The 25,937-nt window shown below is 36.9% G+C and overlaps 1 protein-coding gene and 1 long non-coding RNA gene across 7 annotated transcripts in view; both read left to right on the forward strand.

Moving 5' to 3' along the window:
* The window catches only part of DISP1 (dispatched RND transporter family member 1), a 228,287-nt gene that overhangs the window by 20,094 nt on the left and 182,256 nt on the right, over nt 1–25,937 (forward strand). The gene's annotated exons all lie outside the window — the stretch shown is intronic.
* LOC309627848 overlaps nt 30–25,937 on the forward strand; it is an 81,930-nt gene continuing 56,022 nt past the window's right edge. The window contains exon 1 of the long non-coding RNA XR_014243991.1: nt 30–16,483. This is a non-coding gene — a long non-coding RNA (uncharacterized lncRNA). The remainder of the gene's footprint in view (nt 16,484–25,937) is intronic.

Consider the following 25,937-nt stretch of genomic DNA (forward strand, 5'->3'; position numbering starts at 1 on the left):
GAGGGAGGGGACCAGGATTGGGGGTCGGGGGACGGGGGCAGCCCTGAGGGCAGCCGTGAGGGGCTGAGGAGGGAGGCACCGGGGACCCTGAGGCCGAAGAGGCCCTGAGAAGGGGAGGAGGGTGGCGGGTGACACTGGGCAGGAGGCATCTCGGAGGAGAGCAGTCCCACTTGGGGGAGTGTCCCGGCACTTGGCAGATTGTGAGGGTGGCACGAGTTGGCAGAGGTTGGCTTCCAGGGGAGGTTGGAGAGGAGGGAGGCAGTCCTTCTCTGAGGGTCGTAGATGAGAAGGACGTCTTGACCTAACGGGTCAGAAAGATGACCAGCCACCTACTGGATGCTGAACTCGTATTGCCTCCTTTGCAATTAATGCTGGCTTTCTGATGTGCCTTTTTTTTTTTTTTTTTTTTTAAACCTGTGTGGATTTCGGGGAAGAATTTACATTCCCAGGGAAAACTTGAACTCTTCCTCACCAGGGTCCAACTTATGCTGCATTTCTTTGTCAAACAGATAGTGCTTTAAAGTTGTCTTCATACCAGCAAGCCAACCAAAGTTTTCCTTTTGGAATCTTCTCTACCTTGCGGAGTTTAGGTTATTTGCTTTGTCATGGAATGAACTTGTAAATGCGTTTGGAATTACAGTGATAATTACATGGAAAGCCAGTGCCGTCACGTTTGCAGTTACTATTCATTGTTTTTCTGCCTAACTTTCTAATATATTTTTACTAAAAGTTATCCTATTGTATTTAGTTTTTGAGTTTAACCGGTAAAGGCAATTTTAGATTAGGGTGCAGCCAATTACTAGCAATTCCTGTGGATTTACTGTTACTTTTTATTTCTGCTACAAAGAAAACATATATATTTGCCATTGGTAGATTGTTAAAAAATATTGATAACCCAAGTTCTGTTGTTATATACACATTAGCATATTTAGTTTTCCTTATTGGCCATCGTGTACTATGTGGGCTTGCTTTTATCATTACCAGAGGTTATTATTAATTTTAGTTATTGTCTACATTTTATTCATGTTTTATTGACTTGCAGTTAATATGTACTTCCTAATCTACGTCATAGAGTATCTCACTTCTGCATAATTACAAAGACTGTTTTAGCTTTAGATAGATGGCAAATTTGTATTTTTGTCACAAATGGGGTGAGGTACCTAGGGAGAGCCCTAACATTGTCATTGGTTGACGGTGATATCTGATGGTTGAATCTTTTGCTTGTTTCAAGTGTTTCATATTTCAAGTGTTAACATTTTTTACTTTTAAAACTACTGTATTGGTACAGGTATCTTTTAGATCTGATTTGGTGGTCTGTCTTGCTCTAATTCAAGTAAACTAGAACAGTTTATGTTTCTTGATGGCTTGGTGTCTTGCTAGCTTGTAAACTCTTTTTTCCCCCAGCTTTAATGAGACATAATTGACAAATCAAAATTGCATATATTTAAGGTGTACAACGTGATGATTTGATATACACATATATTGTGAAATGATTACCACAATCAAGCTAATTAACAAACCATCACTTCACGTAGTTACTAATTTCTCTCTTTTTGTGGTGAGAACACTTAAGATCTACTGTCTTAACAAATTTAAAATATACAACATAATATTATTAACTATAGCTTATAAACTCTTGATGGCCTTGAAAATTTATGCTTGAGTAAGATAGATAATTTCCTTATGTTTAGGGGCACAGCTGATACTTAAAAGTGGAAAGCATCGCCTAAACATAAACAATGCTGTAACAGGGAAGTGAGCAAATTGAATAGTTTTTCAAATTAGAAAGTGAAAAGATGACACTGACCTTTAAAGTTTTTGAATTAACTGCTATGTAGATTTCTATATGTCTTAATCTTATTTCTTAAAAGTAGACAATACTGTTTTTCTGAAAGGTTGATCTGATTTTTCTATATAATCTTGATTTAAAAATGTGTTCTTCCCCCTTTTCCCTTGGTTTTGGGAGAAAGCTTGTAGGCCATTAGATGTTAGTTCATAGGAGAGGTTGTGATCATTGTTGAAACACAAGAGCCCTGCCTTCTGTGGCAAGTTTCTAATTATATATCTGAGTAGTATGTTTGAAATTTGATTGCCTTGTGTTCTGGATAATCTTTGGAATTTTTGTTATTTGTTCTAATCGTTGAGTAAATTTCTTAGCCTTCTCTAGATAAATTCTGTTTGTTCTGTAGGATTACTCTGTGTTATTCTGTAGGATTTAGATGTATTTAACAGTTTAACCAATAGTGGCATTTTTTTTTATCAGGGTGCAGCAAATTACTAGTTATTCTTATGGATTTACTATTTCTTTTTATTTCTGCTGCAGTGGAATGTGTATCTGTGTATTGGAAGAACGATTAAAACAGCTGTAGTCAAAAGTGTCTTCATATACACATACTAGCACATTTTGTTTTCATTAATAACCCATTTGTAATATGTGAAGTAACTTGCTATATTGAGTTTTTTGGTTCTGTACTCTCTGATTATCAATTTTATTGTTATCTAGTCCATTTTCAGTTATCTGCATACCCTAGTGAGAAAGGCATTCCCTGCCTTTTGATAGAATCGGGAGGATTTGTTACAGCTGAGGAATACAGCTGGACAGGGAGATACCCAGCAGAGTGTTGTTGATCTGCTGATTTACCATCCAGCTGCTGCATTGCCTTTGATGCAAGATGGCCCTCAACAAGATTGGCCGAGACATAGTCGATCCCTTCTTTTAGTATCTCTTTTTGTCCTTTTTCTTTCACCGAGTTAGACCTTTTTTCTCATAGTGTCTAGGATGACCTGGCCCTCAAAGTGTGACGCAGGGCGATCAGAGCAGCCATAAAGGACTGCAGTTATGTTAGTAGAGCCTTGTCTGTTCTGCTGAGTCTGATCCCATAAATCTTGGCAAATTTTCCAGCCTCCAGGCATTAAGTTATGACTGTGAACCATTTGTTTACATTATTGTCGTTTGAAATATAGTTTTAATACTAAATCATAATTGATCTGGATTATATAAATGGACTCTACTTAGTTTTGTTTTGAGTGAGGCATCACATTAAATTATATATGAGCTTTTCTATTAAAGTGATAATGATATACCTCACAATTACAAATACTGTAGAAAATACACTGATTGCCTTTAGTCTTTGTTGTTATTATTAGTTTTTGTTTTGTTTTTAATTTGAGATCCTGAGGAAAAGAAAAACTGTTGGAAAGAAGATTTTGGCAGAGGTTGGGAAGGCTGACCATTACTGGTGACATATTAAGGGGTGATGTTTGGAGCTGTCTGCAGTGGTTGGAAGGAGTGTCTCAACACTAAGGTTGTTTCTAATTGCCAGTGCCTGGTGATAATAAAAGGCAGAAAGACTTTTAGTTGCTTTTATTATTGTTTTAAAATACCCTACAGACAATGTGCTCCCTCTTTGCCTGCAGCTGGCAGGGAAAGAAATCCCTCCCACCTCTCCCACCTCCTTGAGAATGACCTGGCAGAGGCTGGGAAGTCAAAGTTTATACGGTTATTAGGAGTCTTGGCGAGGTTTGAGGGAAGGGTTGAAATGTGAATAAAAAACAAATACCGAAGTTTATTTTCAAAATTGAGAGGATGAAGGCATGGAGATTGATGAGAACATTGTAGATGTGAGAAAACCAACCACTGTATATGAGTGAACGTGTCTTAATTACAGCAGAGGAGGGAGGGCAGGCCCTAGGAAGTGATACATAATCAAGTTCTAGACTTTCCCACAAGAACTAGTAAGATAAGAAGTACAATTCAACTCCTAATATTTTAAACCGAAATGATGACTATTTCACAGTAATTGAATAAAGTTGCAAAAATCAAAATAGTACAGGGAACCACCTGTATACCCTTTACTCAGATTCACCTATTTTTAACATTTTCTCATTTGCTTTATCACTTAAGAATAAGAGCACTTCTTTTTTTTTTTAACATCTTTATTGGAGTATAATTGCTTTACAATGGTGTGTTAGTTTCTGCTTTATAACAAAGTGAATCAGCTATACATATACATATACATATATCCCCATATCTCCTCCCTCTTGCGTCTCCCTCCCATCCTCCCTATCCCACCTCTCTAGGTGGTCACAAAGCACTGAGCTGATCTCCCTGTGCTATGCAGCTGCTTCCCACTAGCTGTCTGTTTTACATTTGGTAGTGTATATATGTCCATGCCACTCTCTCACTTCGTCCCAGCTTACCCTTCCCCCTCCCTGTGTCCTCAAGTCCATTCTCTACATCTGTGTCTTTATTCCTGTCCTGCCCCTAGGTTCTTCAGAACCTTTTTTTTTTTTTTTTAGATTCCGTATATATGTGTTAGCATATGATATTTGTTTTTCTCTTTCTGACTTACTTCACTCTGTATGACAAACTCTAGGTCCATCCACCTCACTACAAATAACTCAGTTTCGTTTCTTTTTATGGCTGAGTAATATTCCATTGTATATATGTGCCACATCTTCTTTATCCATTCATCTGTCGATGGACACTTAGGTAGGTTGCTTCCATGTCCTGGCTATTGTAAATAGAGCTGCAATGAACATTGTGGTACATGACTAATAAGAGCACTTTTGATTAAAGTAGAAAGCTCATATAAAATATATTCCCAAGTTCAACTGCTAACTTTATTTCTTTTCCTAATAAACAGTTATTTATTGGTTCTAATTCTCTGAGTTCTAGTGCTAGAAAGGACCTTGGGAGATAATCTGATTTGACTCCCTTAAGGCTAGTAAATGTTGACCAATCCAGGACAGGTAGGTTTTGAATTCTAAACATCCATAGCCTCTTCCAGGGTCTTATCATCTTGACAGGTAGGATTCCTTTGTCTTTTTGTTGCTTTGTGGCTTATACATTTTCATTTGATGAAAACAAGCATGTAAAATGTTATTCCCTGGACCTAACTGAAATCTCCCTTGCATTCATTTAAATCCACCTCTTCTCGTTCTGAATCTTTTTTCTTCTTCCTGTAGAAAACAACTGAACAACATCCTTTTTAAGAACACACAACCTATTCTATAATAAATACCTTTTACCTTTCCTTGGGTAAGACTTTTTTCCTTGAGGGTTTCTACCTAAAACATGCTTTCTCTCTCTTTAGTCAAGTTACAAGGCTTTATCTTGGTTGATCTATTAGGATTCTAGGTTTTTCATATCCTTTTTTTATTTTGAATTTTATTTTATTATTACTTTTTAATACAGCAGGTTCTTATTAGTTATCTGTTTTATACAAATTAGTGTGTATATGTCAATCCCAATCTCCCAATTCATAACCCCCCCCACCACTTTCCCCCCTTGGTGTCCATACATTTGTTCTCTACAGCTGTGTCTCTATTTCTGCCTTGCAAACTGCTTCATCTGTACCATTTTTCTAGATTCCACATATATGCGTTAATATATGATATTTGTTTTTCTCTTCTGACTTACTTCCCTCTGTATGACAGTCTCTAGGTCCATCCACATCTCTGCAAATGACTCAATTTAGTTCCTTTTTGTGGTGGAGTAATATTCCATTGTATATATGTACCACATCATCTTTATCCATTCATCTGTCTGTGGACATTTAGGTTGCTTCCATGACCTGGCTATTGTCAGTAGTGCCACAATGAACATTTTGGTACATGATTCTTTTTGAATTATGGTTTTCTCAGGGTATATGCCCAGTAGTGGGATTGCTGGGTCATATGGTAGCTCTATTTTTAGTTTTTTAAGTAAACTCTGTATTGTTCTCCATAGTGGCTGTATCAATTTACATTCCCACCAACAGTGCAAGAGGGTTCCCTTTTCTCCACATCCTCTCCAGCATTTGTTGTTTGTAGATTTTCTGATGATGCCCATTCTAACTGGTGTGAGGTGATGCCTCGTTGTAGTTTAGATTTGCATTTCTGTAATAATTAGTGATGTTGAGCAACTTTTCGTGTGCCTCTTGGCCATCTGTATGTCTTCTTTGGAGAAGTGTCTATTTAGGTCTTCTGCCTATTTTTTGATTGGGTTTTTTTTTTTTTTATATTGAGCTGTATGAGCTGTTTATATATTTTGGAGATTAATCTTTTGTCCATTGATTCGTTTGCAAATATTTTCTCCCGTTCTGAGAGTTGTCTTTTTGTCTTGTTTATAGTTTATAGAAAGTTGTTAAACTTTCTTTTAAGTTTCATGAGGCCACATTAGTTTATTTTTGTTTTTATTTCCATTACTCTAGAAGGTGGGTCAGGAAAGATCTTGCTGTGATTTATGTCAAAGAGTGTTCTTCCTGTGTTTTCCTCTAAGAGTTTTATAGTGTCCAGTCTTACATTTAGGTCTTCTATTTTGAGTTTATTTTTGTGTATGGTGTTAGGGAGTGTTCTAATTTCATTCTTTTACATGTAGCTGTACAGTTTTCCCAGCACCACTTATTGAAGAGGCTGTCTTTTCTCCATTATATATCCTTGCCTCCTTTGTCATAGATTAGTTGACCATAGGTGCGTGGGTTTATCTCTGGGCTTTCTATCCTGTTCCATTGATCTATATTTCTGTTTTTGTGCCAGTACCATGTTGTCTTGATTAGCTTTGTAGTATAGTCTGAAGTCAGGGAGTCTGATTCCTCCAGCTCCAATTTTTTCCCTCAAGATTGCTTTGGCTGTTCGGGGTCTTTTGTGTCTCCATACAAATTTTAAGATTTTTTTGTTCTAGTTCTGTAAAAAATGCCATTGGTAATTTGATAGGGATTGCATTGAATCTGTAGATTGCTTTAGGTAGTATAGTCATTTTCACAAGATTGAGTCTTCCAATCCAAGAACATGGTATATCTCTCCATCCGTTTGTTTCATCTTTGATTTCTTTCATCAGTGTCTTATAGTTTTCTGAGTACAGGTCTTTTACCTCCTTAGGTAGGTTTATTCCTAGGTATTTTATTCTTTTTGTTGCAGTGGTGAATGGGATTGTTTCTTTAATTTCTCTTTCTGATCTTTCGTTGTTAGTGTATAGGAATGCTAGAGATGTCTGTGCATTAGTTTTGTATCCTGCAACTTTACCAAATTCATTGATTAGCTCTAGTAGTTTTCTGGTGGCGTCTTTAGGATTATCTATGTATAGTATCATGTCATCTGCAAACACTGAGAGTTTTACTTCTTCTTTTTCAATTTGTATTCCTTTTATTTCTTTTTCTTCTCTGATTGCCATGGCTAGGACTTTCAAAACTATGTAGAATAATAGTGACGAGAGTGGACATCCTTGTCTTGTTCCTGATCTTAGAGGAAATGCTTTCTGTTTTTCACCATTGAGAATGATGCTTGCTGTGGGTTTGTCATATATGGCCTTTATTATGTTGAGGTAGGTTCCCTCTCTGCCCGCTCTCTGGAGAGTTTTTATCATAAATGGGTGTTGAATTTTGTCAAAAGCTTTTTCTGCATCTATTGAGATGATCGTATGGTTTTTATTCTTCAATTTGTTAATATGGTGTATCACACTGATTGATTTGCATATATTGAAGAATCCTTGCATCCCTGGGATTACTCCCACTTGATCATGGTGTATGATCCTTTTAATGTGTTGTTGGATTCTGTTTGCTAGTATTTTGTTTCATATCCTTTTTAAAGTGTGGTGAACAGAGCTTAGAAGACTCTGATCAATGTAGAATAATAACAATGATAATTTATGTATAAATTATTTAGTCAGTGCTTTTCTTATACAGTCATCTGATCCTTAAGGCAGGACAGGTGGTATCCCTATTTCTGAGGTGGAAAAACCTGAACTACAGAAGGGTTCAGTGACTTGCCCTACATCCTACAGAGCTAGGCTGGGTTGGAACTGGGATGCAACCTCAGTCTTCTAACCCTAAATCCAGTGCCCTTTTCCACTGCATCTCACTTTGAGTTCCTTATGTACCATGTATTTTTAAAGGTACCTTAGAATCACTTTGGCCCTCTCAATTCTTCTCCCCTTTTACCAGCATAACTTGCTACTAGGGAAATAAAGTGTTTGTTGACTCAACTTGTACTTTTTCTTCTGCCCTTAAAATGATATCATTGCAGAATTGGAGTGAACCTGTAGCAGTTCCTTAATCCAATCTTCTACCTGATTTGGGTACCCTCATAACACTTCTTATCCCAGAGGACTTTAGGCCCTTGCCTGAATACATAGAGAAACAAGGTGTTCACTTCCTTTTTATACAACCTTGGTTTGTTGTTGGGTGGCTCAAGTTATAAGGTTATTCTTTTATTTATAACAGATCCAAATTACCTGTTGCGTTTTTTTTATCCATTGGTTTTAGTTATATCAGCCAGAGAAACATAGAAGATCTATTTTTTCTTTTCTATTTAAAATTTTGTCACATATTTAAAAAACGGTCTCATATTATCTCTTCTTCAGGTTAAATAATGCCAATACCTAGATCTCTCACTATCCTGATTGTCTTATTCTGGATGCTCTAGGTTGTCAGTATTGTGAAAATATGGCTTCTATAATTGTCTGCACTATTTTAGATGTCTGATCAAGGCAGCAAATAGTGGGACTATTACTTCCTGTAAGGTGGACACCATACTCTTTCTATTACTGCATATTCAATATTATTGAAGTCCAAAATTGCATTAATATTTAAGCAGACATATCTTGCTCTTATAGTAAGCATTTGGTAAGCCAAAGCTCCCCAGATTTTTGCAGGAACTCTCTGTTAGTCTAGTCCCTGTACTTGTATGGCTGATTTTTAAATTGAAATATATGACCTTACACCTACTCTCTATTAAATTTTTCCTGCCTGTGTTTCAGCAGTCCAGCATTTTAGCCTGTAGAGATGTATTTTGGTCTTAATATTCTTATTTGCTTCTTAGCCATCCTTTTCAGCTGTGTCTTCTTCACTTATAATACTTATCCCTTAAAGCTTGTGTTGAGTTGGGACTGGCTTTGGACTGATTATAGCTAAATAGCTAATGTGCCTTGTAGGGTTTAGAAGCAGATCATTTGTGGATAATTTTATACAAAGTTTTCTGCAGAGAAGTGTGACAAGTGCTAGTTCTCTGGACCTGGTTGCCTTATTCTCTGAGAGACCCAAGAGTTACTTATAGGCCATTTCAAAGCCTTTATTTAATTAATTTATTTATTTAGCTCCCTACCGCTCACTTTTACATGCATGTCTCTGAAGAATAGAAAAAATAAATCATTAGAATTATGTTCCAATATACCTGTCTCTCTTAGCTCTTAAAACTAAATGTCACCACTTAACCTAGAATAGTTGAAAACTTGATTTAAAGAAAGTTTCTGGGACCTGACCTTGCTTATGTTTATGGTTTTGCTTTGGAGTTTAGTCTTTGAACTATATATGGACTCTTATCGACACTCTAAAGAATTAAAAACTGCCATGAAGTATAAAAAGTTTTTAAAAAAAGACTTATAGAGGGAAACAATAATTAGTATTCTTGGAAGCTAGGTTTACCAATGGCTATATATATATATATGTGTGTGTGTGTGTATATGTATATATATATATATAACATATATATATATATAAAATAGATAGACTTATGTGGAGATTATTTCCACTTTTAGTCAATGTCAAACCTTTAAATTTTAAACTAGTAGTCTCTTATATAGACAGTGCAGATATTGAACATTTCTGCCCTCTTGGAAAATGGACTCTCTCAGAGTAGGAGCTTTGTGTCTGTTGCTCAAGGGCAGTTGCCTCAGTGATGACTGGGTTCTTTCATTGACTCTATTAATCACTGCCAGTTCTCTTCACAATTGGGTAGAAGTAATCACAGTGACAGCTCCAGTGTGCTGGAGGACTTAGAGGTCCTAAGCACTTGGCTTTCACAGTCATTTCTTGTATATTTTATACAGAAGGGAAAAGGAGATATGGAAGCTGCACCTATATTGAGAGATCTAGTGTTTTTCTGTAAAAATGGCTTCAGATAGCCAGTAAAGTTGTGTTTGAACCCTTGAAGCACATTAGATTTGTTTCCAAATTTTGGGCAAGATTTGTGTCTGTGTTAGCGAAATTTGGTCAACAAGGCTTCATTAGTTTAGATCAGTGGTTCTTAACCTGTCAGAGCCAACACTCTGTTTTTATAACAAATGTTTTATAGTCCCTCCTTTACTATCCTGAAATGAATTCATAGATATACTGTAACTACTTGCAAACCTGACTGCAAAGAAATGAATATAATGTTCTAACTGTAATATAAAGGAGAAATAAAAATAAAGTCATTAAATATACTTTTTAATATGTATATGCTCTACACATACCAAGTGGTTAACTTTTCGTACCTGTGTCTAGAATTACTGTGATGGAAATCATTACAAATGCAGGCTTATTCAGATAAATTGTACTTATATACACTGAATTATATTGCTGTCATTGAGATGATTTTCCAAAATGGTGAATAATTCTTGGCAAAATTCAGAGAAAAGTTAAGTACAGTCTTACTTTGACTTTCAGAGCAGTTACATTTTGGGAGAACTTAGTGATTATTAAAAATGTGAAAAAGAGAATTCCTGTTTATGTGTTAAATGGAGTTACAGTCTAGGCTTAGATAATTTAAACAGGTTTTTCATCCACATCTATTTCTAGTGGGATATTAAAACATCATGGGGGATGCAGGATAATCCTTTGTTGTGCAGTACTGTCCCTAGTGTTGCAGGACATGTGGCATTCCTCAGTACACCAAGTGCCTTCAGTGTCCTCAGTCATTGTCACAACCAAGAAATATTTTCACAAACTTTCAAAACATGCCTTAGGGTTTAAAAGTAAACCATATTATTTTTCAGCTTTGTAAACTTAAAGGAAGCCAGTTTCTTTTCAGAGTGTGTGTGTAGAACTATCCTTTTACATTAGGGATAACAAATATGTTTTAACATCACGATTCTGATTCATTGGAGATGGTTGTCTTGAGCGTTGTGTTAAAAATTCTGAGGCAAAGGCCAGCCTCGCTAGGAAAGAGTATTGTGATTGATTAGTCATGTCTGCCGTGGGTAGAAGGGGGAACGGCTGCATGGGACAGTTGCCACATATCCCACCTCAGTATAGCTCAATATATCTTAACCCATTGGGTACCAGTACCCCTACCCCATGGGATTTGGGAATATGTGGGGAAAGTTTTGGTTGTCATAGTGATAGGTGTATATTTGTGTAGGTAGCATTGACTCTTCAGGAACCAGGAATGCTAAATGACCCACAGTGCTCTGGTTAGTTCCACACTCTGGGAAAATATCCCATCCTTGAAGTCCCTTATTGAGGAATAACCAATCTAGCTTGGAAAACAGTCTGTTTATGGAAACTGTTCTGAGCCAGATGGTCACTGGCACTGGATATAGAGGTGTTTTGGCATTGAATGGGAGTGTACCATATGACCTCCAGGGTCTTTTCCTGCTCCATGATTTCATGAGTCAGAGGTCAGCAAACTATGGCCCAGAGGCCAAAGCTGGTCTGTTTTAGTAAATAAAGTTTTATTGGAATATAGCCATACTCATTCATTTATGTACTGTCATTGGCTGCTTTGGGGCTACAATGGCAGAGTTGAGTAGTTGCCAAAGAGACCTTATGGCCTGCAAGGCCTAAATACTACTGACCCTTTACAGAAAAAGTTTGTAGGTACCTGGTATCAGTAATACTTTTTGAATGGAACCAGCATGTGAACTGATATTATTGAATACTAAATACATCATTCTTATGTCCTTAATAGTTTCTGTGTATGTTGTGATTCTAGAATATTTTTCTATGTCAGTGTAGCATGGAGAACTAACTAATTGATGGGTCAACAATAAAACTTAGAGTTGGAAAATTTCCAGCTTGATTTTGCAGATGTCACTCGATAAAGTAGAGCAAAGTCTACTACTTCTCTTTGTCTGGTTCCTTAATCTTTAAAGTTGGGCTGATAAGTGACTTTCTTCACAGTCATGTTATACTAACGGCTAGTTATGAAACACTTTGAAAGCCATGAAAATGAGAAAAAAAATGAATCTCAGAATCTTCTGAAATCAGTTTTGGAGTTTAAAAATTCAGTGTGGAAAACATCACTTTTCTTTTTCTCCCTATGTATTTTAATAAAGAAAAGCACAGTGAGATAATAGCGTCGCTAATTTGTTGGCACTGTGTAGGAAATACTAACTTAAAAAATAACATTCCGGTTACATATTTAAAATGCTTTAATATTTTAAAGAGGTTACAAGAAACAGACACCTGTTAATCCTCACTTAAAAAAGAACAAAATACCAGTCTGAGTATTCAGTATATTAGTGTATCAGTCAGGATTCTCCAGAGAAACAAAACCAATATCATTTGTATATGTGTGTGTTTTTTAAAACAGATTTGTTTTCATGAATTGGCTCACGACATTGTGAGGGGCAATTCCAAAATTTGTAGGGCAGGCTGGCAGGCTTAAGGTCAGGTCGATGCTTCAGTCTTGAGGCAGGATTCCTTCTTCTCTGGGAAACCTCAGTTTTTGCTCTTAAGCCCTTCAATTGATTAGGTGTGTCCCGACCACATTATCAAGGGTAATCTCCTTTACTTAAAGTCAACTTACTGTAGATATTAACCATATCTACAAAATACCTTTACAGCAACACCTAGATTAATGTTTGATTAAGTAACTGGGTACTATAACCTAGCCAAGTTGACAGATAAAACTAATCATCACAGGTAGTATTTAGAATGCTTTTGGTATATTAAACAAATATGTGGTATTTGAAAGATTGCATAGTGATTAGTTAATAGGAGAGTGTGTATATTCATAGCCTAGTAGTCTTTTAAGGGATTACCTGGGTTTTCAGTCATGTGTCAAATAAAGAATGGAAAATGGACAATTTAATCAACCTCGTCACCCTTTGAAGTTTAAAAGTTTTTCTCTGTTTTTGTGGTTTTAATATGTTGTGTATTAATTTTTAAAAATCCAAGGTGCCTTAAGTAATTTTAAAAATTTATAACAATTTTTCCATTTTTATAAGTTAATGCTTTTGGTAATCTTTTTGCATAAAAAAATTTGTAGATCTGGGAATTAGTCTTGAGCTTATTTAGTCTAATTCCCCTTTTTTATGGTTGAGAAACTAGTCCTAGAAAGGTGGAGTGATTTGCCCAGGTATCATATCAAGTAAAAGAACCAAGATTAGAAGCCAGATCTGGTTTCCAATCCAGGGCCTTTCTGCTACAAGAAAGTTTACAGTTAAATGATGCTAATCACGGGCAGGTTTTCTGAAGAGAGAGGGATTTTGAGTCTCTATTTAAGGAAGTGAATATGAATTAATAGTTAAGAGAATAGAGGTGAAATTCATGCCATTCAGTGACACTGTGGGGAGGGAGAGGGCAGAGAGAAGTGTGTATACAGTAAGATATATCCAAATGGACAACATATACACTTGGGCACATAGTGACATGGGATACCCCTGGGGCTTGAAGAGATTTTGCTGGTAAATACAAGTGAGCCATTGGATGATTCACAGGGGATATTCCAAAGGACCTTAAGAGTAGGGGACACATGTATCAAGAGAAGTTACTGAGAGAGCTTTCTTTGTTGAGAGGTTATGAAGAGAGAAATGTGTAGCTGTTGAAACTCAGGTGCTCTCTGTAAGCAGCATAGGGCAAGAGTTTGGAAATCCTCTAGGAGGGGATTTTAAGGACATAACGCCTAGAGAAAATGTTATCGGGTGTAAATGGATCCTTTTTAGAAGGTTGCCAGGTTTCAGGTGTAATCTGAGCTTCCTTACGTGTAAAATAAGTGTAATAATACCCAACGTACAGAGCTGTTATAGGGAGTAAAGGCGATAGTTTGTATAATGTGCTTAGCGTAATGCCTGGCACACAGTACTCAATAAGCAATAGCATTTATTTTATTATTATTACATCATGGCAGCTGGCTGAGGGTCTTATAGAAGCTATCACTAGAATAAGATCCATTTTTTCCCACTTCCCTTTTCCTTATTCTTTACGTCACCTCCACAACTCTTTATCATGCTTTTTTTCCCTCTCAACTATTTTTTATTATCTCCCCAGCAAAGGAGAAAATTATATTAAAAGACAGAAATGAGACACTAGGGAACTTTTCAGCATGCTTGTTGCTTCAGGTTTCTTACTTCCAGGCAGGTGCATATCTCTGACTCTGTATATAGTACTTCTCTACCTCTGTGATCCTCAAGCCAGCTCTTTTTTGAATAAACTGTGCACCTTTTGGGGGGCCATATTTCAACTGCAAAATTCCATTGCATCAAACTGAAAGGATGTACTTCACTACAGCACTATCTCCAATTAACTTTATTGCTCCTGTCCTCCCCCCCTACACACACTTTGGAATTTAACTATGAAGATATGGTTGGAAAGGAAAATGGAAAGTACAAGATTTTGAAGTAACTTCTCCCTTTCCTCTTCAGAGGGTTATTCCCTTTAGGTTTAAGGAAAAAAAAAATATTTGATGGATGTCAACTCCAAAGATAACTGGTTAAACAAAATGATGTTTTCTTTGATAATTGTATCTTAAGATACGAAAACACTTAAAAATGGAGACTCAGTGGTAATCAAGTGACAAATTTTTTTTGGTGTATGGACTCAGGGTTGTTTTTTTTTTTTTTTTTTTTTTGGCCACGCTGCGTGGCATGAGGGATCTTATTTCCCTGACCAGGGATCGAACCCATGTCCCCTGCAGTGGAAGCACGGAGTCTTAACCACTGGACCTCCAGGGAAGTCCCATGGGCTCAGGATCCAATAGTGAGATTACTAGATATGAGGCATAGAGTATCTGTCTCAACTTCTGTGTGACTATTTCTGAACCAGACCTGGAAACCATTTCACTTGTGTTCAGAAGGCTGGTAGAGTTTGCAATTGACTCAGACTGACTTAGTTCAGTTATCATTCTAAGGAGCCTTTGCAGTGCTTGAAGATCTGTTAAAGAAGATTCTTTCTTGAAACCTTAAAGCTGAAAGAGGGCTTCTCTGCACAATTTTGTATGCTAGGTTTTTTTTTTTTTTTCAATTTTATTTATTTAGTTTTGGTTGCATTGGCTCTTCGTTGCTGTGCGCAGGCTTTCTCTAGTTGTGGCGAGCGGGGCTACTCTGCATTTCGGTGCACGGGCTTCTCATTGCGGTGGCTTCTCTTGTTGCGGAACATGGGCTCTAGGCATGCGGGCTTCAGTAGTTGTGGCTCGCGGGCTCTAGAGCACAGGTTCAGTAGTTGCGGCACGTGGGCTTAGTTGCTCTGTGACATGTGGGATCTTCCTGGATCAGGGCTTGAACCCGTGTCCCCTGCATTGGCAGGCTGATTCTTAACCACTGTGCCACCAGGGAAGCCCCTGTATGCTAGGTTTTAAATTTAAATTGAGAAATTTGTGTATGTCTACATCCATAAGCAAAGGAGTTCAGAAAAGCTTGAAAGAGGCCTGTAAGGAGAAGTGAATTTGAATGTTTCTTTCTGGTGATCCTTATTTTTTTCCGAAGATGCAATTAAATAAACATTACTTTTTGAGTGATAATGATTTTTCTATAGTTTGATGAGAAGAACTTCATATTTTCAGACCCCAGTGTTTCAAAGTATGTGGTATTCTGTTTCACAGTCCTACAGTTGATAAGTATTGGTAATCTGTAGTAGCATTTGGTCTTCAGTAAGACACGCTGGCAATTACTGTCTTTAAGAAAAAACAAGGGACTTACCTCATGGCTCAGTGGTTAAGAATCGGCCTGCCAATGCAGGGGACACGGGTTCGAGCCCTGGTCTGGGAAGATCCCACATGCTGCGGAGCAGCTAAGCCCGTGCATCACAACTACTGAGCCTGCGCTCTAGAGCCTATGAGCCACAGCTACTGAGCTCGTGTGCCACAACTACTGAAGTCTGCGCGCCTAGAGCCCGTGCTCTGCAACAAGAGAAGCCACAGCAATGAGAAGCCCGTGCACCGCAATGAAGAGTAGCCCCCTCTCACTGCAACTAGAGAAAGCCTGTGCACAGCAATAAAGACCCAACACAGCCAAAAATAAATAAATAAATAAATAATTAAAAAAACAAAAAACAAAAAAACAAGTAAGTGGTGTGTTGATCGTTAGTGTTTGCTCTCTGGTGCTTGGTGCACACTCTCCTGCAACCTCTTCCTTTCCTGGCTGTTATTTCCTCCATTGGATAATGATGCTTTCTCATCTCACAAGTGCCCTGTGCATTAAAATCACTCATTTCTCTCTTTTGTCCCTTAATCTCTCCTCCAGATGAAGTCCATTTCTCTCATAACTGATAGCTAATCCATAATTATTTGATTAAGTTAATTCAGAGTAAGGGTGGAATGACTGATAGACCTAATCCCAAGGTACATTATGTAAGTTATATGTATTTTAAAGTGAAAAAAATTGTAAAACTAAACAAAAAAACCTGTTGACTCAAAGAATTAGCAGGTGGTTTAATATATAGAGATTGCTTGTTTGCCTTGTTACTTCAGACTTCCCTTTTTTTTTTGGACTCCCAGTGTCTAAGAGAACATATTTCTTCCTTAGAGGAGTTGAGAAGAGGAGAAAGAATAAGGGGAAGAGACAAGACCTTTTCAATTTGACAAATAGGTATAGCTACTTCTTGACTTTTTTCCTTCTCCAGGTCTTCCCTCCATAATCTCACTATATATTTTTTGTTTGTTTGTTTAAATACTCTTCTTGTGAAATGTAACTCATCTCTTAGTTGCAGGTTCCTATCTCCCAACCTGCCAAAAGAAATTCTCCTAATTTATATGTTTCAAATTACATGTTTTTTTAATGAAATTTATGATTTTACTTTGTTTTTCAGAATGGTTATTAGTTCTATTGACACGATGGATTTTTTCCATCAAGGAGTTAAGAGTCACTACTAAATGTGTCCTGTTGTTGAAAATGTCTCTAATAATACTAGTCTATCTATTGATAATATACTGTACGCCAGACACTGTACTGGGCATTTAATATACGTTATATTCAGTTCTCACAACAACCCTTATGTAAGGTAAATATTTATATTTCCCTTTTAGAGATGAGGACCGTTCAGAGAGAGTAAATAATTTGTCTAAGTTTATACTACTTATAAATGGTGGAACTAATTTTAAAGCCCATCTGCTTTTGATTATACACTGTTTTCCTCTGCATTTCAAAAGCACCTTAAATATTTTGGTGCCTGTACCTACAGTGCTTTTCAGAGAGGGCGAGCAGCACGTTGAGTCTAGAATTTTTTTGTTTTGTATACGTGCGTACTCCTAAAAGTGTTTTATGATTCGTTTATTCCACGTCAAACTTTTATTAATGCAGTCAGTTTATTATTGATGAATTTTTTTTTCAAGGATGGCGCTATGTAGCACCTAGCATAAAGTAGTAGATGCCTAATATTGGCCGCATGGATAGAAACAACAACAAAAAAAGAGGTGACAGATAATGTAGGGGGTATTCACATAAAAACTCATTTCTTTGGGAGTGTGAGGCAGGAATGTTCCTCATATTACAGCATGCTGCAGGGCAGGGTTAGAGTGCAAACTTTGATTAAAATCACCCAAAATCTTTTATTTCTTTGCTTTACAACCACAAGTTTTTAGCTGAAAAGAATAATGGAGACTAATGATGAACGCATTTCCATCTGCTGCGAAAAAAACCCCAAAACAACATTTAGACAGTTTCATTTTTTTTAAACCTGGATAAAAAGGCTGCTTTGAAATGAAGAGTAAATTAGTGGCTACCTAGTAAGTAGTTACTAGATTCCTGGGCTGGAGGCCTGTTCAGGTGATGCTGACAGTGGTAGCTGCCAGTTAACAGCTCAGTCTCAAATAGTTTCTCCCTGGGGGATAGTATAAGCATTCAGGCATTCTGGGAGTCTGTCCTTTTCACCCCCAACTGAGAGGTTTTAGATAAAGGTGTTACTTTCCCTGAACTGCTTAGGTTTTCTTAGGCTGTCAAGGTCAAAAGCAAACCAAACTTTTAGAATTATCTGCAGTAGATCCTTTTACTCATTGGGACATGAGAGAACTAAGGTGTTTTTAATAGCTAATATCTCGAATATATTGCCCTCCCTGCCAGCTGCTAAAGCTGGAGGATGGGGGGGCAGATTGAATTGCTGTGTTTACAGAATAGTTGATGGTTTTTGATTCTTTTTGACATTGTTATGGTTTTTCATGGTTGCCCCTCAAGATTGATTTCGGGTGGTCTTGGCCTGCAGCGGCTTGAAGCAGGGTTTCGGTTCCTGGCCAGAGATTGAAGTCAGGCTGCAGCAGCGAGAGCGCTGAATCCTAGCCACTAGACCAGTGGCCAGTGACAAGGCCCTGGCCCTTCTTCGGCTTTGTAGAAATGAATTCCCACAAAGACGGAAAGAAGTGAAACAAGTAAAGTGTTTATTAGGAGGAAAAAGAGTATGTGTGAATAGGCACACACGGGCGGGCTCAGAGAGAGTCCCACCCTCATGGTAGTTTGAATCACTTATATGGGGCATTTCTTCTAGGTTTCCTCTGGCCAGTCATCTTGCTTTGTCTGGTTCTGAGTCCGTATTTGGTTTATCTCAGGGTCCTCCCACATGTGTGCACGCATCTCTTAGCCAAGATGGATTCTAGCGAAGAGGCCTATGGGTAGGTTGACATCACTCCCTTTTTGACCCAAGGAGCCTTTCTGCGCATGTATAGTCAGGAAGTTCTCCTTGACTTTGAGAATGAGAAATATGTGGTCTCTATCTGTTATCTGGGCAGGGCTCAGCTCTTCTCTCGCTCCTGCTGTTCTGGAGTATCTGTCCACAGGGGACAAACTCCAGCTGCCCAGCCTGGGGTCCATTTATCCCCTGCCTCAAGATCACTTCAGCAGCAATATAGTATAGAAGAATTTCATTAGTCCCTTAATACTGTAATCTAATTATTAGTAATTAGATCTCTGGGCTCAAGTGAGTAGATTAGTAGTAACCTATATGCCTTACTAATTTTTAATGATTTAATTTGTGGTTCTTTGGTGTTGGCGTCCAGGTTATTATATTTGTGGAATGTTGTGTGATGGGCATTAGGATTATCTACTTTCATCAGGGAGTGAGAACATAATTTCTTTCTTTAACTACTTAAGGTGATTTTGGGCACTTCTGCTAGTGTGGTGTTATAAAACAATTTTAGAAAGAGGATAATAATTATACGAGTAGCTAATAAATACTAAGTATTTACTGTGTGCCAATCATTGTGCTAAGTGCTTTACATCTGTTATCTAATTTAATCCTCATTGCAATCTTATTAAGGGCCATTGTTATGCCAACTTCACACCGAGATATATGGAGGCTAAATAGCTTGCCTAAGTTACACAGTAAGTAGAGCTGGGATTTGAATGGGAGCAACCTGACTTCAGGGCTATAGCCCTTAACTGCTCTGCTGTACATCAAGCTGATGCCTTCTGTTTTATACATAATATAGCTCTATTATTAAGATTTCCACTCAAAATTCTCCCATGTTGTTTCCTGTTAGGGTCTGTGTGTACAGATTTTCCATTTCTATTCTCATAAAACTTTGATCTTTAGTTTTAGTTTCTTGCCAGTTGGTTTCTTGCAAAACTTTTAAAGCTTTTACCATTTTTATTCCAGCTAAGAGGATCGTGTCACCTTGCTGACAATTTAACATATGTGCTTTAAAGTTGAGGGTAGTCAATCCTTCGTATCGGTAGACATGAGCAGTTAAAGCATTTATACTTTATTTTGGATTATATTATAAGTTTTGGGGCAGATTTGCCACTTGAAGTTTATCTTAGACACATATAGAAATTAATTTTTATTCTGTAAATGTGCAGATGGGGAAATTCTGGAAACTTCCTGTGCAGAAGAGAAAAAAATCCACTCAGAGTTTAAGATTGGTCATGCAGAATTTACAAGGTGGGTGGGGGTATGGATAATCCATATATAGGCTGTTGAATTAAAAGTTTTTTACATTTTTTTGTCCTTAGAGTCAACCTTTATAACACTGTTATTGGGAAATATATGACTAACTAAGCTTTTACTGAACACTTTAATTCTGGGAGCACAATATCTAAATCCATGAAATAATCTTCATACAACAAGATGTTATTTTATTGTACTTGGGGATTACATGCTCCTTCTGAATTTCGACAAATTGTGATTAACTAAAGTGAGTTACACATCTCTGAGGTGACATAATTAATAGTCATTTTTTTTCCCCTAGCAAGTAGTGGATAGGAAGAGTAGGTAACTATTTAATAAAGCAGCCACTGGGTTTTCTTTATCTTATATGAAGTGTTAACCTTTGTATTTTGCTATGGAAGGGGCATTTGCTTCAGATCGAACTTAATCTTTCTTCTGAAAACCTAAATATGTTTAAGCATAGTTTTGGAGCAATAATAAGCTGGAGGTACTACACATAATATAATTTTATTTGGAAGCTTTTTAGTCCTGAATAAGGAAGGAATATAATAGAAAGCCAAGGAGGCAAGTATGACTGAATTCTATGTAATAGTTGTGGAACTCATGATTAAATGTCTCATTCAGCCTAAAACAATGACCTGCTTATTTAGTGAATGTGCTTCAGGGTCATGAAAAGAAGGGAAAGGAGAAAGGTATTTGTGCATCTTTGTGGCAGGCACTGTGCTACTATTGGGTGTTTGCACGTTAACTCAAGTCCTAGGTTAAAAACTTCGTGTTATTATCTCTTTTTTTTAAAGATGAGGAAACTGAATTTTAAAAAGCAGATGACTTGTCTGTGGTTAGAACTAACACTTGCAGAGCTGGGATTTGAACCCAGGAATATCTTACTCTAAGGCCTGAATTCATATCCTATGCTTTCTGTCTTCTTTTGGATTTTCTTCTTATTCCATTTTTACCCTTTAACTTTGTTAGACGTTTTCAGTTTTATTTCTTTTCTTTTAGTGGTTACCCTAAGAAATATTAATATGTATACTTAACAAAGTCTAAATGTAAATAGGTATCTTTACCCTCTTCCTGAACAATAAGATCAACCTCCTGATATAAACTATTTTTGTTAGATGTTATAGTTCCAGGACTTGATCTTTTAACCCCAGAAATAAGAGAATAACAGTGTTTAGATTTACCTATATGCATTTATCATTTCTTTTTTCCTTCTGATCATTTGCCCATTCCTTCATGCGTATCACCTGTAAAATGAATTGGTTGTTAGCCATCCCCCCCTCCCTGCCTTCCCCCTTCCCCACCCCATGGGGCTTTGTGTGGGAGGGCCTCTGCTCTGGCTCTTTACCTTGCATAGGCCCTTAGTTTTGCCTCCTGTTACTGTATTTCATACGGCTTCCCTTGTCACCCCAATCAAGTTCTTACCACCAGGACTATGCAGATGCCCCTAGGGCATGCTGGCTTCAGAACTAACTCACCTCTCTAGATTTGTGCTTTCTTATCATTTCTGCCCTGGGAGCATTCCTTTTACTTTATTTATAGCTAGCTCTGCCATACATTTTAAAAAGAATTTTAAAATATTTAATGTAGCATTTTTAGGTGATCTCCACCCATTGGGTTGCCAGAAATAGAAGTTCATATTGTCATTGTGCTTGATTGGAGTGTTTTGCATTGGCCCGGGGAGGTAGGGAGAAGATTTTTGATTTATTTTAGTCTACTGTGCCCATTCCTAGTAACTGGCAAAATTCTTTCATTGAGAGCATAAGAAATAAACTGTTTGAAGGAGAATGATGGCGTTCAGGACATGTTACCCCAAAATATGGCAGCTTGACCTATTGAATATTTTAAGCTGAAGGAATTTGAGAAATGGCAGGTACAGGTCCTGACCTTCCCCTACGCAGGTCATACGACACCTCAGTGTATGAGGTGTCCTCCCAGTACACTGAGGAAAAGAGCATCCTTATCTCCTAAGACAGGAATGCCAGAGGAATCTGAATGAACAGTCCTTGCTAAGTTTCCCCCACTTTACTACTCTTAGCTCATACACATTTTTGTCCTATCATATTTTTCCATGACTCTACTCTTCATCAAACTTGGTATGAAAAGACTCAGGTTTAACCATTTCTTTGGTCTTTATTTCCTTATGAAGGCTCCTGTGTCACATAAAACTTATATTAAATCAATTTGTATGCTTTTCTTTGGTTAATCTGTCTTTTGTTACAGAGACCCAGCTGAGAACTTAGAAGGGTAGAGGGAAAAGGTATTTTTCCTCCCCTACAGTTTCTGGTGACCATGAAGGGATGGCTGGGACACCCCACTCGCTCCGGAAGCTGCATTTGGGATCTTGGGAAAACTGACAAAAGTCAATGAAATATAAGAATTCTTACCAAAGTCAGCTCTCCCAGGTCTCTGTCTATAGTGCTCAGTCAAGAGAGGAAGGTAAAAATTCTTTTGTCCATTCTTTTCCAAATTCAGATTAGCAGGAGAAAAACAGTTGTAAAAATTAGCTCTTTGAAGTTTGACTCTTGTGAATTTGGTTTCTGGTAGCTATTGATTATTAATCCTTTCCCTCCCAGGGACAGCTGTTGTTCTCTTCCTTGTCTCCTTGTGTGTCCTGAGAACTTGACTTGGTTTTCCGCCTGCTGGGGCATTCAGGTTATTAAACCTGTATGTGTGGGTGGTCAACTGTCAGATTGGAGGCACCTAGAATATGGCTGGACAGAAATGTGGGTTGCACCCCATTTGTGGCTAGCGTCCCACCCACCACTGCCAGTTCTCTGGTTGGGTAGGGGGTTGTCTTAAGTCTTTCTTTCTTTCTGCTATCTTTGGGAGTGGCTCTGGATCTTGGGAGGGCTGTATCTTCTGTACCCTCTTTGGGGAAGCCTCCTGTGTCCATGATTGAGCCATAAAAGGCTCATTGGTTTTAAGTCCTAAAAGGCTTAATAGTTTTGAAATAGGCATACCTTTGGTTTAAAAAAAAAACAAAAAAACTTGCGAATATTTACTGTTTGCCTTGTGTTGAAACCTGATGATAAGATATTTGAAAGGATGTATTTTTTCCAAGAGGTCTATGGTCAGAAGTTGGCATAATTGGAAGCTGATATTCAGCACTTTATAGGAGTTTTTTTGGTTTGTTTGTTTTTTAAAGTCCTCTCTGTTCTTCTTCTTTGGTCCTGCTCCTCCCATGGGAACTTCTAAATTGACTAAAACTCCCTTCTGGAACTCTTGCTGACTGTATGTTCCAGCAACTCTGTCTCCTTCACTTCTGATTGGCATAATTTTGATGAGGATAATTTGGAACTTCATTGGCCTCTTTCGGAGACTTAAGATCTCAAACTGGCTCCTCTAAGACCTCTTTCTTCCATTACTTATGCTCCTATTTCCTCCTTTTGCCACCCTTGATCTTCCATTCAATTTCCTTGACTCCTTTGATAGATCCCTCTTCAAGCCCCTGTCTCTTCCACCCTCTTCATCTCTGCCACACCTTTTCCACTCCAGCACCTCAGTTACTTGAACTCCAGGCTCCTGCTCTCAGGGGACCCAGGGTCCCCCCAAAAATAGCTATCTGAGGTTGAAAAGGAAGAAGGCTAATTGGATGGAATATTTTATGTACTCAGAAGAGCTTTAGAGACTTCCAGACAGCTGCTAGAGGTCTCCTCAGTCACTTGCCTAAAATGTAGTTCACAGCCTCCATAAGAGTATATATATCAAGGAAAGTGAAAATTTGAAAAGTCTTCTCCACAAATATTGGTAAAAAGCATTAGCCTCATATTGAGTAAGTTACCTCAACTGGTCCCATTTGCCAGAAACACAATTCAGATAAAGATATAAATAAAGTGGATAAAATCCAGTGATTTTGTATTACTGTGTTTTACTGACACATGTCTAAAATTTTAGAATGAAAGCTATAAAATCTTTGTTTGCATTTATCTGTATGTATGTGTATGTCTGTGTATGCATGTTATGTATATGTGCTGTTTTTCTATCTCTGGAAGGTATTACCAAATTAATTTATAAAATCCCTTAAAGGAGTTCTGTTCAAATTGGCTTGGAGATAAATGAGCATTTATATAAATTAAGTATTCCTAAAATTCTCTGGAATATAGAAATTAACCCAAACTTTTTTTAAGTTCACATTATCTGGGCTAAACTTTGGTAAATAAAGCTAGTTTTAATATTCTTGGTAAAATAAAAACAGGTATGCCTTCAGACTTGTCATCATTAAATATAATGCAGACGTGCCATTTTTTTTTCTACCTAGGCTTACTAGTCAAACAAGCTTATATTATCTCTAATAGATATTTAAGATTATGCAACTATAAGGCCAACCTAAGAACAAAATGTGTAATAAAAATAAATTGCTTGATGTATGTCAAGCACAACAGTAAAAAAGAAAAAACAAAAACAAACAAACAAACAAACTAACCAGGTGGGGAGAATCATGTTTAACTTTTTAGATTCTTTGCATTTGTGATATTTTTTATACTTGCCTGATTTGTCAACAAGAAAAATAACCTAAAATGATGGCTAGGTTTGTTTAATGTCTCATGAAATTTTCGTGAGTAAGTCAGGCATAATTGTTAAGAATAAGTGAATTAATGTAAGTAGGATAAAAGTTTATAAGTGAACTTTTCAACAATAATTATATTTTATAATATGTCTACTTAAAAATAATTTCCAAAATCTTTCTGGTGACTTGAAATATACTAAGTTATGTTAGAATGATAGATATTCATTGAATATCTAGATCATTTCCAAATAAGATAAAATACTGAAACATTAATTTGCTGAACAAAACTTATCTTCTTTTGGCTTCCTAAATTTTGTAGAGACCAAAGATATTTGGTTCTGTTAGCAAACATGTTCTGTGCCACACCAAAAAGCTATACTAAGAGGAAGCATATGCCTCTAGAAATTGTGAAATGGTGTATTTATAAATTTGCGAAGCTACAACAGAATGTTAGTATGTAGTAGGCATTCACAATTGCATGCTTTCTAGTTTTCACTGAAAATTAGGGTTACTAAGGATTAAGAATTCTTATCAATTATGTCAGTGAAACTACTAGGAATAATGAGGACAAAGGAAAAAAAAAACCTCTGTATACAAAGTATACAAGGAAAATAGGATGTGTTTCTGATAAGGAAAAGTATACACAGTATGAAGAATGTGTTTTTGTTAAGGGAAAAAGAAAGTAATTTTATCCTAAAATAGAACGACTGGCTGTTCCACAAGGAGAAAGAGGAAAAGCGTGGGACAAAAACAGAGTGTATATAGAAAAAAGGGGGGGATGTAAAAGGTTTGAGGAAAAGGAATTTTATGTGTGGTCAAGCTTCTAAGATTGAATAGATTTATTTATACGTTAAAAAAAAAAGAGATGAGCCTTGATATCAAAAGTATACTGTGTGTAACTAGAATGCCAAAGTTTTCTTGGATTATTGGTTTCTCTTATTAAGAAATTGTAAAAAGGTTTTTCTTTATCTTTCAAGTAATTTGTTTGCAGAACCAAATTTTGTGTCTTATCAGAATGATTTCCTGTACTTCACAGTTGTCTTTATCAGATCTTTGATTACTTAAGATTAAACAAGCTAAGGGTTTGTAAACACCTGTATAATCTTCTGTATCTGCTTTTAAGATTTTTTTGTCACTTTGGTTAAGTAGATAATTAAGTATTATTTTATAATCATCTGTGATCCTGTTTAATCAACTGCTCAAACCTTTTGACATTTTTGACAAACTTCCCTAAATCAAATTCTAAATAAAGTATTTTTTTACTTAAACTAACTTTGGGGTTTCCCAAAGTGTCCTCAGAAAATCTCAAAAGATTTGTCTCCCATCTTGTAAAAGAGAAATGTTAAACTAATTAGGTTTATTTGATATATTAAACTGCATGGGAAGCATTGTCAAAGTGATGATAAATCTTCTTTAGGTTTTATTTGTATGGGGACATGTTATTAATATAAGTATTTCAGAAATGGTATGAAGTACATAGAAATTTGTCAGTACTTGATATTCATATGTTCAGCATTATGTTATCAGTAAAAATTCTGGTTATTGTGTTAAAACATTGTATGTCACTGAAATAAACAAATTTCCTTGTCAATTACATTATAATGACCTCTCATCAGATCTTTAACCATAGCCATTTCAAAGTCTTTTGTCATTCACAG

This window comes from Balaenoptera borealis (assembly GCF_965194805.1).
Source record: "Balaenoptera borealis genome assembly, chromosome: 1".
NCBI lineage: Eukaryota > Metazoa > Chordata > Mammalia > Artiodactyla > Balaenopteridae > Balaenoptera > Balaenoptera borealis.